This window comes from Thamnophis sirtalis, unplaced genomic scaffold, assembly GCF_051295495.1.
Source record: "Thamnophis sirtalis isolate CommonGarterSnake01/CBP01778 unplaced genomic scaffold, rThaSir2_p1.2 scaffold_3, whole genome shotgun sequence".
In the NCBI taxonomy this organism is placed as follows: Eukaryota; Metazoa; Chordata; class Lepidosauria; order Squamata; family Natricidae; genus Thamnophis; species Thamnophis sirtalis.
In genome coordinates, this window is record NW_028261383.1 from 34,201,113 (window position 1) to 34,220,376 (window position 19,264).

General features: G+C 42.3%; 1 pseudogene; it reads left to right on the forward strand.

The window, feature by feature from the left end:
- The first annotated feature begins 2,107 nt into the window (after positions 1-2,107).
- Positions 2,108-3,143, forward strand: LOC148047903 (nicotinamide riboside kinase 2 pseudogene; annotated as a pseudogene).
- The last annotated feature ends 16,121 nt before the right edge of the window (positions 3,144-19,264 follow it).

The window sequence follows — 19,264 nt, forward strand, 5'->3', positions numbered from 1 at the left end:
GGCCTGCAATTATATTCCTTTTGGAATTTTGGCCTGCCACACTTTCTCCTATTTCACAGAGGAAGTACCCAGTAGCTATGCCAGATAAGGTTGATGGCAACCAAGCCATGTTTGCAGCATTCTTGGGACAATGCCAGATGTTTATTAGCCTGAGAGCAGAGGACTTTCCTACCGACCAGACAAAGGTGGGATTCATTATTAGCTTGCTCTCAGGCACAGCTGCCCGTTGGGCCACACCCTTGCTCAATCAGTCTAGCCCCTTGTTGGATGATTTCCAAAGCTTCTGTCAGCATTTTCGGTTGATGTTCGAGGATCCCATCAAGGGGGAAACAGCAACCAGACGATTGAAGTCCATTGGTCCATTTGTGCCTTTGGATAGACGCCCGACTGCAGAGGAGGAGGCCACGCCGTGCATCCCAGGAGACCACTAGGGTGCCGGTTTCTCAAGAGCCTGCAGTAGCACGGGAGGAGCCCATGGAGTTAGGTGCCATCAGACCCCGAGTGTCCCGCACAGAGATGGAGAGGCGGCGTGCTGGGGGGCTGTGTTTTTATTGTGGGGATCCTGGACATGTTGCTATGAGTTGCGGCCACCCCTCAACAACCGAATCCCTTGGGTCGGGCACAAACTGATGCTGAGATAAGCAGACCGCCACGGCACCTGATTCTAGCAGCACCCATCTTCTTGTCAGGTAGTCCGCAGGGAATTCCGGTCCACGCCTTAATTGATTCCGGGGCTACCACAAACTTTATGGATGTGGCGTTTGCTACAGCATAAGATGTCCCTTTGTGTCCAGTGGACCCACCGGATGCGGGTCGAAACTATAGACGGTCGGTTGCTTTTGTCTGGGCCTATCAAGACGGTCACACAACCTTTGCATTTGACCCTTGGGGAGCACAAGGAGGCCATCCAATTCTATGTGGCTTTGGGCCTGCATTTCCCCTTGGTCTTGGGTTTGGCTTGCCTGCGGACGCACGATCCTCAGATCTATTGGTCGCAAAATTTGATCACGTTTCCATCTTTGCAATGCATCGACCACATCTATCAGGTTTTTGCGGCCCAGTTAACCAGCCCGCCCAAGGTGGACATGCCCCCAGATTTAGAGGAATTTGTGGATGTATTCAGTGAAGAGGAGGCAGATCAACTGCCACCGCATCGGCCTTACGACTGTCCCATCGACCTGGTACCTGATGCGAAGCTCCCTACGGGTCGTTTATACTCCATGTCTGAGCCAGAGTTGGCTGGACTTGCGGGACTTCCTTGATAAAAACCTTGCCTGAGAGTTTATTCGGCCTTCGTCCTCGCCCTTGTCTGCCCCAGTTTTGTTCGTGAAAAAGAAGACTGGGGATCTGAGACTCTGTTGCAATTACCAGCACCTGAATGCCATCACGGTACAGAACCAGTACCCGTTGCCTTTAATTTCGTAGTTATTGGAGCATCTATGGGAGGCAACGGTATTCACAAAGTTGGATTTGCGTGGTGCTTACAACCTGGTGTGTGTCAGGGCGGGTGATGAATGGAAAACAGCCTTTGGCACCCGGTACGGACATTTCGAGTACACAGTCATGCCGTTTGGGTTGACCAATGCACCGGCGGTCTTTCAACATTTTATGAACGATGTCTTCCGGGACCTGTTGGATCAGTTTGTCACATTTATCTGGATGACATCTTGATCTACTTGAAGTCCTAGAAGGATCATCAACGTCATTTGCGTTTGCTACTCTGGTCTCCAAAGTTTAAAAGAAAACCCCTCATCAAAAAATTCCTGAAGAATGAGGAGAAATCCTCCATAAGAATAAAAAAAAATTCCCATCTTTTCTGAATCACTTATTGCCAATTGCCTGAATTGCTCATTGCCAGTTAGGCTAAGTTTCTTAGCCTAAGAAATCCCTAGTCTTCATTCACAAGATAGTGTTTCCATTTATAATTGTTGTCCCTCCATTGTTGCCATTGTCTCTGCTGCTATGACTGTCCTCAGTAGTTGACACTTATGTCTCTTTCTTTCCCTCCTGGTTCTTCTTCTTCCTTCTTCCTCCTCCATCTCCTCCTCCTCTTCCATCGCTGGATGCACCCACAGAAACTCTGTGAGGCCAGTGTGCTCACGGCACCATGAAAGTCATCATTGGCATCAGCGGGATCACTAATGGTGGGAAGAACTAACACAATCGCTGCCCAACTGTAATGTGGTCCATCAAGATGATTTCTTTAATCCCCAAGGTGAGATACAGGTTAAAGATGAGTTTCAGCAACACGATGTTATTAGTGCTTTGAATATGGATGCAATGATGATTACTGTTGGAAGTATACTCCTAGTGTTGGGTAGGCAATATAGATTCGTAACAAATGGTCCATGTTGCTTTAACTGGGTGAATGCACATCAGCTGTAATTAACTTTGCAATAAGAGGGAGTCAGGAAAGCTCACTCTCTCTCTCTCTGCTTGTCCTATGCTTGATAACTACTTGCTCGCTTGATGACTGGAAGGTGAACTGCGACTGTAAGCAATTGTTTGTTCTTTGAATTGTGTTTGGACGAATATCTACTATCACTGCTTGTGAAGCTATTAGTAGTAGTAAAGCTACTTGTTTTTACTGGCAGTGTCTGAGACTCTATTCGTATGTTTTCTTCTACTAGCAACATTCCTTCTCTCTAGCTGCACATTCCGCTGCGCTACTTTCTGTCTCCCAACAGAGATACCCCTAACAATTACCATCAGTAGGAAAAATCCCTGGAGGAAAAATCCAATCACATTTCAACAATCCCACGGCATTAATACACTCGCTATCAGAACCAGAGGAAAATTATGACACCACTCATATTCTTATTGTGGAAGGATTTTTACATTATATTTACAGATCCCCGATTGATATTTTTGATGTCCAGTATTTTCCTTATGAAGAGTGCAAGAAGAGAAGACGTTCAAGGAATTACACCATCCCAGATCCACAAGGATTATTTGAGAGTCATATCTGGCCCATGTACATCAAACATGAGGTGATGGAAAGTCTTAATGTTGATATTGCGCATTTGGATGGGACAAAATCAAAGGGTGGTTTTTTTTGGCACAACGTACAATCACATCCAGAACAATTTAGAAGAACGGATTCAGATACAGCAATAAACAAATGGCTGGGGCACTCCGGATAATATATTTCTTCAGTAACTGTGTTTTAATGTGTGTGTATGTTGCAAGGGTGATTTTGTATAAATCCTGATTGTAAGGGCCTAAAATCTGTTCTTGATTAAAACACATTTATAAATGGAAATGGAGATGCAATATAAGAGAAGCCAGAGCCAGCAGTATAAAGAACTAATGGCAGCAGTGCCTCACATCCATGGGGACAACTACAAAAACCATATGCAATACAGTAGAAAATCTTGATGTAAGAAATAACAATTAAGACACGTCTTTGATCATAAAAGCACACATCAAACACGTGCACACATTTCCTTCTCAAACACAAGATAAAGGGCTCAAAATCCTATAAAAATCTCACTGATGTATCATGCAGTTGCCAACTGCCCGCCAAGAACAGGCCCTCTGTTAAGGTATTGTGATTTAACAGCTGATCAACTGTAAAGCTGATGAAATGTAAGGCTGGTGTAATAAAGATGAATAAGCATCGGTATAGCCAGTTGAAGATTATGCACAAAAGTCTTTACCACTTTAGGAAGTGTTTATATAAGGCAGCCAGGAGAGGGCGTATTTCTCTCTCCTTGTGTCTGGTATCCATTGCTAAGTTCTCTGTGTAGAGTTAAGAAGATTGATTACCTGTCAGGTATTTGCTATCACGTACATCTTTGTATATGTTGTATATAAACCTCTTGTTGTTGGGAAATAAATGGACCACAGGTGGGTTGCTACCAGTTCGGACAAACCAGTAGTGGTATTTTGGCCTTGGTCGCAGAACCAGCAGTGACCCAGATTGGCCACGCTTCCAAACTGGTTCTCCGGTTGCTGCTGCCATTGGCGGCATGTTTTTTAGTATTTTTTTTTCATGTTCTGCGCATGTGCAGAACAATTTATAGTCAACTGTGCATGCAAAGCACGTGCAAAGTTAAAGCAGCAGCAACGCCGGCAGCAATCCACCCCTGAAATGAACCTTTCCTAAAGCAGCTTGCTGTCAGGCCTGCAGCGGTTCCTTTAACAATCTTTGGCCTGCCACACTCTTATTAAGGGGGGGATTTAGCAAAGGGTAGAATGTGTTGTTTTCAAAATAAAAAATTCCTTCCTAGAAGCTCAAGGTCATCTTTTGTCTCCCAAACCTTTACACCTGACCGGAAGCAGTTAGGCGTAGATGCCAGCGTGGAAGAAGAAGATTGGACCATGTGATCGACTGTGGGTGTGGGGGCAAGATCATGAACTTTTAACTGGGTGGGATTCTGATGTAACTTCCAGAGTTGGAATCCCATAGCACTATGCCAACATGCCTGCTTTATTAAATTGGAACTTTAAGCATAGTTTTGGCTTCGACTCTGATTTAATTTTACATGGTACTTGGAAAGCTAACACTTGCTTGTCTGCATCTTTCCCAGCTGGGAAGAAAGGGGCCCATAGAGATTCTCTCTTCAAACTTTTTTCTAACAATTTAAAATTCTTGTCTCTAGGGATCAGAGATACTTAACAGTTGCAATTACCTTGGGGCACACAAAGACTTTGACACACACACAAACAAACAAGGGGAAATGTACCTGATGGCTTCTATGTACCCAAATGTACAGCCTAAATGTTGGAGATGTGGTTCTCTCGATGCTACATATTGTCATATATGGTGGACTTGTCAAAAGGTTAAGGCATTTTGGATAAAAATGTGGTGGATTATGCAAAATATTTTTAAAAGAAGGATAAAGTTTACTCCTCAGTTATTTTTACTAGGTATATGTACTGACTTTACAGCGGTAGAGACTAATTTGGTTCTGCACTTAATAACGGCAGCAAGACTGTTGGTGGCGCAATACTGGAAGAAGGAAGACTTGCCTACAACTCAAGAATGGACATTGAAAGTTACAAACCTAGCCGAGATGGCTAAAATATCGGCATATCTTAAAGACCATTCAAATGAGAGATATAAACGAGACTGGAAAAAATGGATTGACTATATACAAAACAAATACGGGACTAAGAAATTACAGATAGCCTATGCTTAAGATTAGGAATAATCTAAACTGCTTAAAGTTAGTACAAACAAGGGGAAAAAGAGAGGAAAACAGAGCTGTCAGTTTATACACCCTGGCCATTCCCACTGAAATAAATAAATAATGTTACTCTTTTATAAAAGTGTTAAATGTATCAATAAGCTATAAAGCTCTTCCTGTTGCAAATTAACCACCAAATGTGCTCAGTAAATCACTATGTGATGGCTTGCTAAAACTAACTTCCTTTGAAAACAGAAACATCCACCCCGAGACAAGGCCACCATTTGGTGAGATAGGAACATCCACCGCCTAGGGCGAAACAAGGAGACACAGATAAGATAACTGGGTTCCTGCAGGAAGGATCATGATGACCTTTGTAGTGTAAAATTAAAGGAATGACTTAGTAGATGGAGGAGGCTTATAAGGCATGGTGTGCATTGCTTAGGGACTATGAATTGTATAGCTTGAAAACTGTTTTTTGCTCTCCTTGTACTCAGTCCATTTGGGAAGAGACTAGGAAGGCCACACTTGCAACCGCTTTTTCATTTTTCTTCAATAAACCTTTGAATTGTTAACCAGACTTGTTTCTGTATTGTGAGGATTAAACTAGTTGGGTCTAATACCTCACACCACCATAAATATCAGTCAACCCAAATTAGGGAAGGCACAAATCTTAACAAACAAATCATGTGGTTGCATGGAAGACAGAGAGGAAGAAAAAAACAACCAAACGAAATCCGCAACATTCCTATTTATATATCCCCCTTTTCTTTTTAAGTACCTTTATCTAGCCAAATTGGCTTTCCAGCTTTCGTCCCTGAGCAAAGCCCACTCTTTACATAACTTTCTTGCTTGTCTCTCATACCAGGCATCAAGCAAAGTCTCCTAGAGGGGAGCCTACCATGACCCTCGAGCTAGAGCAACACATGTTTTCCTATTCTCAATGTAGGGATTCAATCAGGGGTGGGTTTCTCGCCCTGTTCCAACCGGTTCACTGTATGCGTCCTGCGCATGCGTGAAAGCGCAGAACTCGTCAAAACCGGGTAAGGAGCGCGGGCGGGCGGGTGGGCCCTTCGCCGTTCCCGGAAGTTACTTACTTCCAGGTTCGCCGACCAACCGGTTCGCAGGGACCGCCGCGAACCGGTTGAAACCCACCCCTGGATTCAATGTAAGGACAAACCAAGAGACTGACCTGAATATTTTTTTCCTACTGGATTTACAAAAAAGGCTTTTTAAAAGTCTTGAAGATCTCTGTGTGAGCAGATAAAGCAGAAGTGATAAAATCAAATCCTATCAAATATTGAATGCGACCTCTATGTTTCCTGGAATCCAAGATTTCTTTAACTTCAAAATGTTGATCTCCTTCAACCAAGAGGGGAACAGGGGGTGAGGGTTGGGGTGGACGCATGGCAGAAGTGTTTTCCGGTTTCAGTAAGTTTACATGAAACACAGGATAAATCCTTCTAAGGGCCTTTGGCAGTTCCAATTTCACTGATACCAGATTTATGATTTTGACCATTGGAAATGGACCCACATATTTTGGACCCAATTTCTTTGATTTCTGAGTGGTTTGCAGAAACGTAGTGGACAAAAATACCCTATCCCCAACCTGGTGCTCTTGGCCCTGGCTTGGCCCTTTTTTTGTCAGCTTGTTTTTTGTGTGCTTGGTGAGCCGCATCTCAAGGCCCTGCAGGTCATCAGCCAAAACCATTGAAGTTGATCATTCCACTTGGACAAGGACAAAATTTGTGCCTTCTCTTGAGGCAATTCAGGAATGACCACAAAATCTTGGCCAAACACAATTTTAAAAGGGGTCATTCCGGTACTGCTATGTACTGAATTATTGTATGCCACATTTGCATGTGGCAAAGGGTCAGCCCAATTATCCTGTTGATAACTGACATAACACCTAAGGTATTGCTCCAGAACCAAGTTAGTCTTCTCACAAGCCCCATTAGTCTATGGATGGTGGGTGGAGCTTAGTCCCTGGGCAGAGCCTAATAATTTCAGGAACTCTTTCCAAAAGAGGGAGGTAAATTGGACCCCTCTGTCCAAAATAATGCATTCAGGAACTCCATATAACCTATACACATGTAAAATAAACAATTTAGCTAGCGACTTTGCTGATGGGATCTTGGAACAAGGTACAAAGTGGATGTGTTTGGAGAACAGATCGGTGATCACCCAAATCACAGTATTTCCAAGACTTTCTGGTAGCTCAACAATAAAATCCATCGATGTTTCCTTCCACAGGGCCCCAGGTCAGGCAACACTTTGAAGGAGTCCTTGGGGTTTTCCTGGTGGTCTCTTTGTGGCTGCACAAATTGGACAACTGGCTATATAGGACTCAATGTCTTTTTTCAGGGAAGGCCACCAAAACTGCCTCTTAATCAGAGGCAAAGTTTTTACAAATCCAAAATGACCCGCTCAAGTCATGGGCCCGTTGAAGGACAACAGTTTTCAGGCTGGCAGAAACATACAGTTACCTCTCAGGGGGTTTAGCGGAACAAATGCGCAACCACCCTTTCCTCCAATTCATGTAAGGGTTCTATTTCCATAGCCACGGTAATCCAAGTATGAGGGCCCAATCCATCCCAGGTGCCACAATGAAACTCAAGGTGTTGCAGATAGGAGATAGATTGTATTCCTGCCTCCATCCTCCCTGAAACATTAATAGAATCTACAGTAGACTGAGAATCAACATCTCTGCTAGATAATTGATGGTCAAACCAACACTAAGTTAATCAAGTAAAAGTAGCAAACCAGGGAAAATCTTTTACTCGAAGTTCCTTAAACCCCCAAATTTAAGTTACCAAGCCTTAATCCACACATCAAAGAAGATCTGTAAACACAATAGTTAATTAAAACTGTTTCCCAGCAGAACTGCATATTCACATCATAGGTATGAACATCACAGTATAGAGGCTCCAACACATAGATCACATTGCACTCATGTCAGAAGCACCATGGCGCTTCCAGATTGAAAGAATTAGCCAGTGACATCCCCTACTAAGATTGTTGGATGAGCAGGCACAAAAACAGCCAGGGAAGTTATTGAAGCCTGGGAAATGGGCCTCTCATCAATCAACAGGAGTATTGATTTACCCTCAGCTTATCAAATACTTAGGAGGCAAGGTCTTGGCAGCACAAGGAAACAAAAGCCAAGGACTTAATAGCTAGTCAGCCATCAACTCCCCAATCTACATCTAAAAAGCTACACACAACAGGCACTATATAAATACCACACATAGAACTGCCCAAAGTACACAGAGAGGTTCCCTGAAGGTGGGCTCCAGTACAAGTTCAAAAGATCAGAAGAAAAAACCTCTGATCCCAGTGACCAACCCAGACTGGGTCCTGCAACATTAACCTGGGACATGTATATTCACCTACATTTAGTGACATCACCATTGCCCAGGGGATGCCAAGGAGATGCTTTTCATTTCCCCAGCTGGAGCTGGATCAAACTTAAAGCATTCAGGTCTCGAACGCGGGCACGCTAACCTCCTATCCAGTATCCTATCTGTTGAGTATCGCAAGCAGGATTGGCTGCAGAATAGGCGAGAGTAATGCCCGCCACTGATTGGCCAGTCACATTTGACAGCCACTATTTAAAGGCGCTGTCAAACGGGAGGCAGCATTCTGTTGGTGCTTGTTATTGAGATAGTTGCCTGTTCTATTGATGTTCAATGAAGAGTTAATAGTTTAACCGTGCCTCGCCTCAGTTGATCTCATAATATATGTTAAAACTTAACACTATCCATATGAGCCATTGTGCTCCTTGAACATCATAGATAACCTTACACACAGTGGTGGGATTCAGATGCCTGGCTTCTGTGGGGAATGAAGAGGCAAAATGCACAGAATTTATGTAAAAAATGACTAAGATACAGGATGAGATTGGCAATTTAATTGGTCAAAGGACTTTTGATTGCAATAATAATAATTTTAAAAAAAACCTTAAAAGAACCATTTTCTTGAAATTTCAGTTTGCTACATGAATCTTTCTTCAAGTTTAAATTAAAACAAAGTGAAATGTTCTATGAAGAAAATGCCTGGCTAGGAGTTTTATCTTTTCTTGTAAATGGGACTATTTTACTATCATTATATGTGTATTGCGATTTTAATAGATTAACAGAGTTGGAAGGGACCTTGTAGGTCATCTAGTCCAAGCAGGAGACCCTACATCATTTCTGACCGATAGCAGTCCAATCTTTTCTTAAAAGCTTCAGACAATTAAGCTTTTTTCAGATTAACAGAGTTGGAAGGGACCTTATAGGTCATCTAGTCCAACCCCACCCCACCCCCGTTTTATGTTTTAAAGTAAGAAATGTTAATATGAAAGATGACTTAATTGTGCTGTTAATTGTGAGGATGATGATGATCTATAAAAATGTTCTATAAAACCCCCTGGAAAGCAATATATTTCTTTCAGTTCCTTCACTTTATACCTTTCTAACAACCAGATGTCTTGAAGGCTGGGGGGAGGAAGGGGGGTTCTTTAATCACTTTCCATTCTGCAGCCCATTCTGACCTTTTGCAACTGCTAAACATTTCTTCCCTCTAAATCTCTTTAAGACAGAAAGAAATAAACTACGGGGAATATTTTCCCCACCTTGATTTGCCTGGCCAGTGAAGCAATGTGGAGTGGCCAAAGTGGGGGGGGGGCACCCCTTTTGCCCTCTTCCTTCCTTTTCTCATATCTTCCCCCAAGAAATAGGACAAGTGTTCTGTTTTGAAAAACCTAACCAAATGTGTCCTCCTGTCTATAATTTGTCAATGTTGCAAGAAAACCAGCAAAAGAGTGAGGCAGCTAATCATGTCGATATTTTAGTCCAAACTTTTTTTAGCTTCAATTAATTCCTGGTTAACTTACTTCTTACTTATCACCTTAACAGGAAGACAGTGCAAACCCACAATCCAGCAGAGGCTTGTTTCCCAATCTCTAGCTGCAAAGTGTATTAAAAGTAATGCTAGCCCCATTCTGCTTTGGTATTTGTAAACTGGATTATCAGAGGTCAATGGAGTGTATAAATAAGTACAACTTATTAAGAAATGGGAAGGTATTAAATACTTGGCAGCTCGAGTAATGGGCATTGCATGTCTTGCCCTTAGGATTATTTGTATTCACATATACCCTAGTCCGCGTGTATGGGGGGCTGCTTTCTGAAATGATATCCATTGGAATTCCATGCATTGTGTTGTGGTCCACTGGCAGGCTGCGGAGCTGCAGCAGAGTCGGATATTGAGGAGGTTGGGGAGGAACATGGGCCAATCCTGGAGTCTGGGGAAGGATCGGACAAGGGCTCTGCATAGGAGCCAGAGTGGGGGACAGGGCCATCTGGGAGTTATATGCTGCCTCCGGAGCCTCCAGAGTCGAACAGCAACAAGGCAGAAGAACAGGCTCCCCCTGTTCCCAGTGCGCGCATGCACAGAGCTTCCAGAAGGCAAGGAAAGTTAAGACAGAAGGGAAGACCCAGGAATAAGTCTTGGAGGTGATTGGCTCCTCCCATAGGACATAAAGGAAGAGCAAAGACACATGAGCCTTTGCAGGAAGCAACTTGGTTCATGCTGGTCACTTTACCTTCTGAAGCTCCATTTTGACTCTTTGCTCTGTGTGGGCTTGCCAAGCTAATTGCCAATTAAGTCTTAAGTCATTCAATTAAGTCTGGAATCTTTCCATCTCTTATATTGTAAATTCACTTTTGGGGGGATCTGAATTAGGGTTAGGATTAGGGAGTGGAACGATGGATGCCATTCACACCACTCAGTTGCTTTTGGAGAAGCACCGTGAGAAGGTAAAGCCTGTCCATATGGCTTTCCTTGATCTGGAAAGGGCCTTCAGTCACATCCCACATCAACTCATTTGGCACACCTACGATTCCACCCCAAGGTCCCCGAAGCCAATGTCCAGTGGATTCAACTATTGTACTAGAGTATCATTAGCGTTGTCTCATGTGCAGTGGGAACATTTCCCTTCACCATCAGAGTACATCAAGGATTGGTGCTTTTGCATTCATCTACTTGTTATGACTTGGACAGTGAGGAGGTTGAGGAGGAACAAATAGGAAACAATGAATTCATTTATTAATGTGAAGATTTGCTTATCTGAGTTTGTGCCTCATAGAGACTCTGTGCCAAGTATTTCATTGCACAGTGTTGTGCTTGGAAGCTATGGGCTTGGCAACTATCCAAGGACTGATAAGGTCTGTTGTTGCAATTAAATCTAGAAAAGACTTATTGCCAGGACTTTGCTGGAATGTGAATGCAAGGAATTCAGATTAGCCAAATAAAAAGGGTGTTTTTCGGGACAAGGAGTCTATTTTGTGATTCAGTTAAGCCTAGCTCAGAACACTGCTATTTGTCCTTTGCATGGGCACTGTGACACTTGACCTCCAATTGCCCCATCCATGGTCACTCCTCTATGCAAATAATATCTTCTTGGCAAATTAGCAGCATGAAGATCTTCAAGAGCAAACAGCGATGGAATGAACAGCTTGGTGAATTTGGACTTTGACTAAACATCAAGAACACCAAATATATGGAGTGTGACCTCCAGATTGATGGAACCATCAACATTGATGGAGAAGAGCAGAAGAAAGTAGTGCAGTTCAAGTACCTCAGTTCTCTCATATGCAGTGAAAACAATAGCTTTGTGGATGTCCACGCCAGTGTCAACACCACCTGGATGAAGTGGCACTGGGTAATTGGAATCCTGTATGTGATCATTGGATGCCCCTACACCTCAAGGCAAAGATTTGCAGAATTAAAATTCAGAATTATAATGCTACAGGAAAAGACCTGAAAATGCCCAATGACACCAATATGGTACGTGAATGGACACTCAATAAGAGATTTGACACTGCTAGTTATAGATGTGGGGGAGCCGGTGTTCTATTAACACTCACCGTACAACAATGGCTAATGATTGTCTTTTGATTCGGTAGACTTCAATACGAGAAACTGCAGTCACTTCAGGAAGACTTCTCCAAGCCATTGAAAACTAAACAGCATTGAATTTGGTCAGCCTCTACTGACTAAACTGTACACCTAAATTTCTACTGCACTACTTCCTGCTGGTTACCACAGACATCAAGACCAGCCTACATTGCCAAAACTGAACAACTGATTGAATTCCTAGTAGGATTCAATTTGTTTTTAGGGTAAAGGAAAAGGGAGATGGTGGAAAAAGGGGTATTCATCCATATGTTTGTAATTATTGGTATGCTTTAATATGTGCATTTATGTTTGATCTACCAGGTACCACATATGTGTGCAAACAAGACCTCAAGTGAAACTCCAGGGAAAGCCTGTGGAAGGCTGGACATGGCAGATTGTGAGGGTTGTAACCTATTGGGATAATTGGCCTTGTAGGGAGCCTTTCAAATCATTTTCTTCCCAAAAACATTCCTCACTTAATAGAACAGAGGATTGCACAAGCTTGAAGCATTCTAGCCAACACTATACTCATTGCCCTCTACAGATTGGAATGCTGGCCAGTGACAGCAAAACATTAGAGCAGGGGTGGGATTCTACCAATTTGGCCCGAGTTGGGCGTACCGGTAGCTCCGAAGATCAGCTGAGAGCGAACTGTTTCATTCTGACCTTCAAGTGGGCCTGATGCCTACCCATCCGCCCGCCCCTGGTCTATATTCACCTATATTTCCTTGTTTTTTAGCCCAGCTGATCAGTGCAGCAGAGCCAATTGCCGCACCTCAGCTGTTTTGGCGTGCCTCAGCTGCAGTTAGAAGCCTCTGTTTTCACCCACTGCGCACATGCAAAGCGAACTGGTTGTTAGACCTGTTGAATCACACCACTGATGAGCAGGCCCTACACAGGATGGAAATGCGAATACTTCCATGGTGCCTTGGACTAACATGATTCCACCACTCCATGAATGACAATGTATGATGTTGACTGAGAGTCGTGTCAATCATAGCAAAACTGGTAAGGAAGATGTAGGTAGTATGGACACCCTGTACATGATAAAGAAGACTCGGTGATGATGACAGCCATGTGTCTAGAACCTGACGGTGGTATCCCAGTGGTAGACTTAGAGTGGATGGATTGCATCAAGGAGGACATGAAATGCATGGGTGTCACCCCTGGATTGAGTCAAATGGGGACAAATGAGGAAGACTGAGATGAAGATGGACCAAGGTAGTGGCCTGTGCACCTAAAGGCATGCGAAGCATGTAACTGAAAATCAGGTAATTAAAACATTAGAACAGTAGTTCATCCTTGGTAGGTGCTTCTGTAATTGCAATTTTATTTTTGTATGTCTGGCTTATTTCAATGCGATACTTGTTTTGCAGCTGTCTTTCATAATACTCTCTTTAAATTTGGATACTGTCCTATTTGTAAGCAAATTGCTAGACTACATGGACAGATTGCTTGAGTCTCTAGTCTGTGCTCTCCAGCCTGAAATTAGGTATCCAACTCATACATTCTGTTCTATAGAGCTGCCCTGCTATCAGCCTCCTCTACCATAAAAATCCTACAGGAGAAGGGCAGTATGGACAACAGTGGGATCTGGCAGGGTGAGAGCCGTGAACCATAAATACAAAGATTTTGGTATCTCCCTATATAATAGATGTTACTGAGCCTAACAGGGATACTAAGGTGGCAGGTTAAGCTGTTTGTGATGACGATGATAATTCATCGAACAGGAGATGGTGGTCCAAGAGGAAGACGTTGTTTTGGATAGAGAAAGGTGTGAATTAGGTATTACACATCAGTCCTTTGGGGTATCAGTCAAGGTATCTAAAAAGAGAATCCACCCCTTGATTGGTGATTCAGTTGTAAGACATGTCAATTTAGGACATGGGTCGTCAACCTGGTCCCTACCGCCCACTAGTGGGCGTTTCGGGATTCCAGGTGGGCGGTAGGGAGATTGGAGATTAAAACCTCCTTTTGAGTGAGTGGGCAGGTGCAAGTGCACACATCAATAAACCAGCGTGCGCGTGCACGCAAACAAGCAAACACTTGGGAAGAGGAAGGGATATTCCGCACTTGGGCAAAAACTGGTGGGCGGTAAGAAAATTTTTCCATTAAGAAAGATCCATTAGTGGGCGGTAGGTAGAAAAAGGTTGACTACCACTGATTTAGGAAAAGGATGCGGAGGTTCTGAAAGAGGTCAGATGTCTTGACAAATTAGAGAAGCCCTATTTTAACATGGGGGAAAATGAAGAACCATTACAGTAAAATATCAGTCTGGCTATCAACCATGGAGGTATTAATATACCCCAATCAGTGGTGGGTTGCGCCCGGTTTGGCCAAACCAGTAGTAGCAGTGGCGGGAGGCCCCACCCACCTCCCCGGACACTTCTGCACATGTGCAGAAGCATTGCAAGCGTGCGCAGGAACGCACCCGAACCAGTAGTAAAAATATTTGCAACCCACCACTGACCCCAATGTATTGGATCTAGATAAATTATTAAGATACAAATCTTATTAGATGACCAAGGAAATTTAAAAATGAATCAAGGACTAAAAAAAACCAAGGAATTGATATAAATTGGTGGCCGTATTTACAAATTCAGTCAAGATACAAAAAAGATGTAGAAAAATATGGTTTTTACAGGGAACAACAAGAACTCAACAAAATACTCAGCAAAAAGAAGCTACTCTGAAAAGCTAAGGAATCATCTCTCAACAAATGAACCACAAACATGTGGGAAACTCGATAAGAATATCACTGGCTACAGCAAACCTCCTTTCCAGGCTGAAAGAAATCAACAACTGGCAATGACCTGAAGGTGTTTTACTGCAGGTTTGAAAGGAAACTACAGCCACCTAGCTCCACAACCCCCATCCCAGACACACCAACAACAGCCATGTCTGGCCATGGATCATTGAATGAATGGAAGCCACTTGGAGATCAAGACATCCTGAATTTCAAACAACACAACATTTTGTTGACCCTTCACCTAGTCTATGCCAAGCAAGAGAGAGAGAGAAGGTTTATACAATTTGTGGGTGGAAAGAACCTGCTTTCCGGATGACGAAAACGCTACAGGAACAGACCTGAAAATGCATAATGACATCAATATGGAACCTGAATGGACACTCAATAAGAGACTTGGCACCACTGGTTATAGATATAGGGTCCGTGTTGTAGGGTCCCTGGCTCCCCCACAACAATGGCTAATGTTCATTAGTTTCACACTTTAAGATTTACCCAGATCCTACATTTGATAAACACTTGCTCTCCATTTTCCTTATCAACTGCATCGTATGTATACCATATTCTATTGTCCTCTGATTAAAATGTACATATTTCTCATGTAACAGAAGCATAATAGTATCTGGAACAGAGGACACTGATATTATTTGGTTTCGGCACTCCTTAACGTTTACTTAAAATAGTTTTAAAGGAATGAGAAAGGTTCTATAGAAGATGTGTGGGAGAAAGTTATGGTAAAATGTAGTGATTTTCTGACAAGAGAGAAAGAGAGAAAACTATCTAGTTGTTGTGAAGTGAGTAAAAAGCCAAGTTAGTTATAATTGGGGAAGGAAAGAAATCATATTAATTATAACATTGCTAGATTCTTTTACACAGCTTGAATTTGCAGTTGCTAGGGGTTTTTCTTCTCTAACTTTATCCAAATGCCCCCACCCACCCCGCTCCACATACACACAAAAGACTTTCTCTTTGAATGAGTCATATTCACATCAAAGTCTCACAATGATATCAATATGGAATCTGAATGGACACTCAAGTAGGAGACTTGGCACCACTAGTTATAGATGTATGGTGAGTGTTAACCCTGGCTCCCCTACAACAATGGATAATGATCGCCTTTTGATGTGGTAGACTTCAAGGTTGGAGAAACCTGCAGGTACAATCATGTTATGTGAAAGATGTGACAACATGGAGTTTTTAAAGAGAACAAACAACATTGGACAAGATATTAGAGGGGACTGATGACCAATTGATAAGGATGCTATACATTTATTTATTAAATTATAAAATGGAAGAAGAATAAGTTAGAGACGATGATAGTATGGGCCAAAAAATTTGGATATAATATAGACTTGGATAAATGCCAAAAGCTTTGGGATAGAAATCGGAAACTGACAATGGCCCATTATATAAGGAAAATATCTATAAAATGTTCTATAGGTGGCAAGGTTGGCTAAAGTGTTTAGTAATATGTCCCCAAACTGTTAGAAATGAAAACAAATATCTATCACATATTACCATATAAAAGCAAGGAAATTCTGGAAACAAATCCATATGTGGTTAGAAAAAATGACCAGACAACATATAGATGTTAAGCCAGAATTGTTTTCTTTAGACATTATATCAGATGGTTATGATAAAGGGACGATATATCTAATATTACACATCTTGCCCGCACAAGAGTTGCATATGCACAGCAGAGGAAGAACGAAAACACCCATTCAGAAGAGGAGATAATAAGGAAGATACGAGTTGGTGCGGAAATGGACAGAGTAATGCTAATAATAAATGATAAAGGAAATACAGAATACTATGCCACAGGGGATATATTCTATCAATGGTTAGAAACAAGAGGTGGAAGTTGGAATGCAGAAGAATCAGGTTAGGTGGACATGGAAAGAGCACTGCTTCCTGCTGGTTACCACAGATATCAAGACCAACCTACATTGCCAAAACTGAACAACTGATTGAATTCCTAGTAGGATTCAATTTGTGTTAGGGTAAAGGAAAAGGGAGATGGTGGAAAAAGGGGTATTCATCCATATGTTTGTAATTATTGGTATGCTTTAATATGTGCATTTATGTTTGATCTACCAGGTACCACATATGTGTGCAAACAAGACCTCAAGTGAAACTCCAGGGAAAGCCTGTGGAAGGCTGGACATGGCAGATTGTGAGGGTTGTAGCCTATTGGGATAATTGGCCTTGTAGGGAGCCTTTCAAATCATTTTCTTCCCAAAAACATTCCTCACTTAATAGGATTGCACAAGCTTGAAGCATTCTAGCCAACACTATACTCATTGCCCTCTACAGATTGGAGTGCTGGCCAGTGACAGCAAAGCATGAGAGCAGGGGTGGGATTCTACCAATTCGGCCCGAGTTGGGCGTACCGGTAGCTCCGAAGATCAGCTGAGAGCGAACTGTTTCATTCTGACCTTCAAGTGGGCCTGATGCCTACCCATCCGCCTGCCCCTGGACTATATTCACCTATATTTCCTTGTTTTTTAGCCCAGCTGATCGGCGCAGCAGAGCCAATTGCCGCACCTCAGCTGTTTTGGCATGCCTCAGCTACAGTAAGAAGCCTCTGTTTCACCCACTGAACACGTGCAAAGCAAACTGGTTGTTAGACCTGTTGAATCACACCACTGATGAGCAGGCCCTACACAGGATGGAAATGCGAATACTTCCATGGTGCCTTGGATTAACATGATTCCACCACGCCATGAATGACGATGTATGACGTTGACTGGAAGTCGTGTCAATCATAGCAAAACTGGTAAGGAAGATGTAGGTAATATGGACACCCTGTACATGATAAAGAAGACTCGGTGATGATGACAGCCATGTGTCTAGAACCTGACAGTGGTGTCCCAGTGGTAGACTTAAGATAGAGTGGATGGATTGCATCAAGGAGGACATGAAATGCATGGGTGTCACCCCTGGATTGAGTCAAACGTGGACAAATGAGGAAGACTGAGATGAAGATGGACCAAGGTCTTGTGCACCTAAAGGCACGCGAATCGTGTCACTGGAAATCATGTAATTAAAACATTACAGCTGTTATTCTGTTAACAGCTCATCTGTCTCCTGTCTGGCCATGGATTATTGAATGAATGGAAGCCACTTTGAGATCAAGACATCCTGAATTCCAACCAAGAATTTGTTGACTCTCCCTCACCCAGTCTATGCCAAGCAAGAGAGAGAAGGTTTATACAGCTCATGTGTAGAAAGAAGAACCTGCTTTCCTGCTGATGAAAATGCACAATGCACAATGATATCAATATGGAATCTGAATGGACACTCAGTAGGAGACTTGGCACCACTAGTTATAGATGTATGGTGAGTGTTAACCCTGTCTCCCCCACAACAATGGATAATGATCGCCTTTTGATATGGTAGACTTCAAGGTTGGAGAAACCTGCAGGTACAATCATGTTATGTGAAAGATGTGACAACATGGAGTTTTTAAAGAGAACAAACAACATTGGACAAGATATTAGAGGGGACTGATGACCAATTGATAAGAATGCTATACATTTATTTATTAAATTATAAAATGGAAGAAGAATAAGTTAGAGACAATGATAGTATGGGCCAAAATTTTGGATATAATATAGACTTGGATAAATGCCAAAAGCTTTGGGATAGAAATCGGAAACTGACAATGGCCCATTATATAAGGAAAATATCTATAAAATGTTCTATAGGTGGCAAGGTTGGCTAAAGTGTTTAGTAATATGTTCCCAAACTGTTAGAGATGAAAACAAATAGCTATCACATATTACCATATAAAAGCAAGGAAATTTTGGAAACAAATCCATATGTGGTTAGAAAAAATGACCTGACAACTTATAGATGTTAAGCCAGAATTGTTTTCATTAGACATTATATCAGATGGTTATGATAAAAGGACAATATTATTATTGCACCCCCTTCCCTGTGATTGTAAGCCGCCCTGAGTCCCCTCAGGGAGAAGGGCGGCCTATAAATCTTAATAAAATGAAAATGAAATGAAAATGACAATATATCTAATATTACACATCTTGACCGCAGCAAGAATTGCATATGCACAGCAGTAGAAGAACGAAAACACCCATTCAGAAGAGGAGATGATAAGGAAGATACTACTTGGTGTAGAAATGGACAGAGTAATGCTAATAATAAATGATAAAGGAAATACAGAATACTATGCCACGTGGGATATATTCTATCAATGTTTAGTAACAAGCGGTGGAAGATGGAATGCAGAAGAATCAGGTTAGGTGGACCTGGAAAGAGATACTAAGTATGTATTAGAATGTAGATATTAGAATGATAGATAAGTTGACATGCTAGAATATGATGATCAGAAACTACTGTGCACACTAGTGTTAAGTACTTTGAATATGGTAAGTACCTTGAATGCATGTAGTTTCCACCAAGGTCCACTGCTACCAGCAGGAACTCA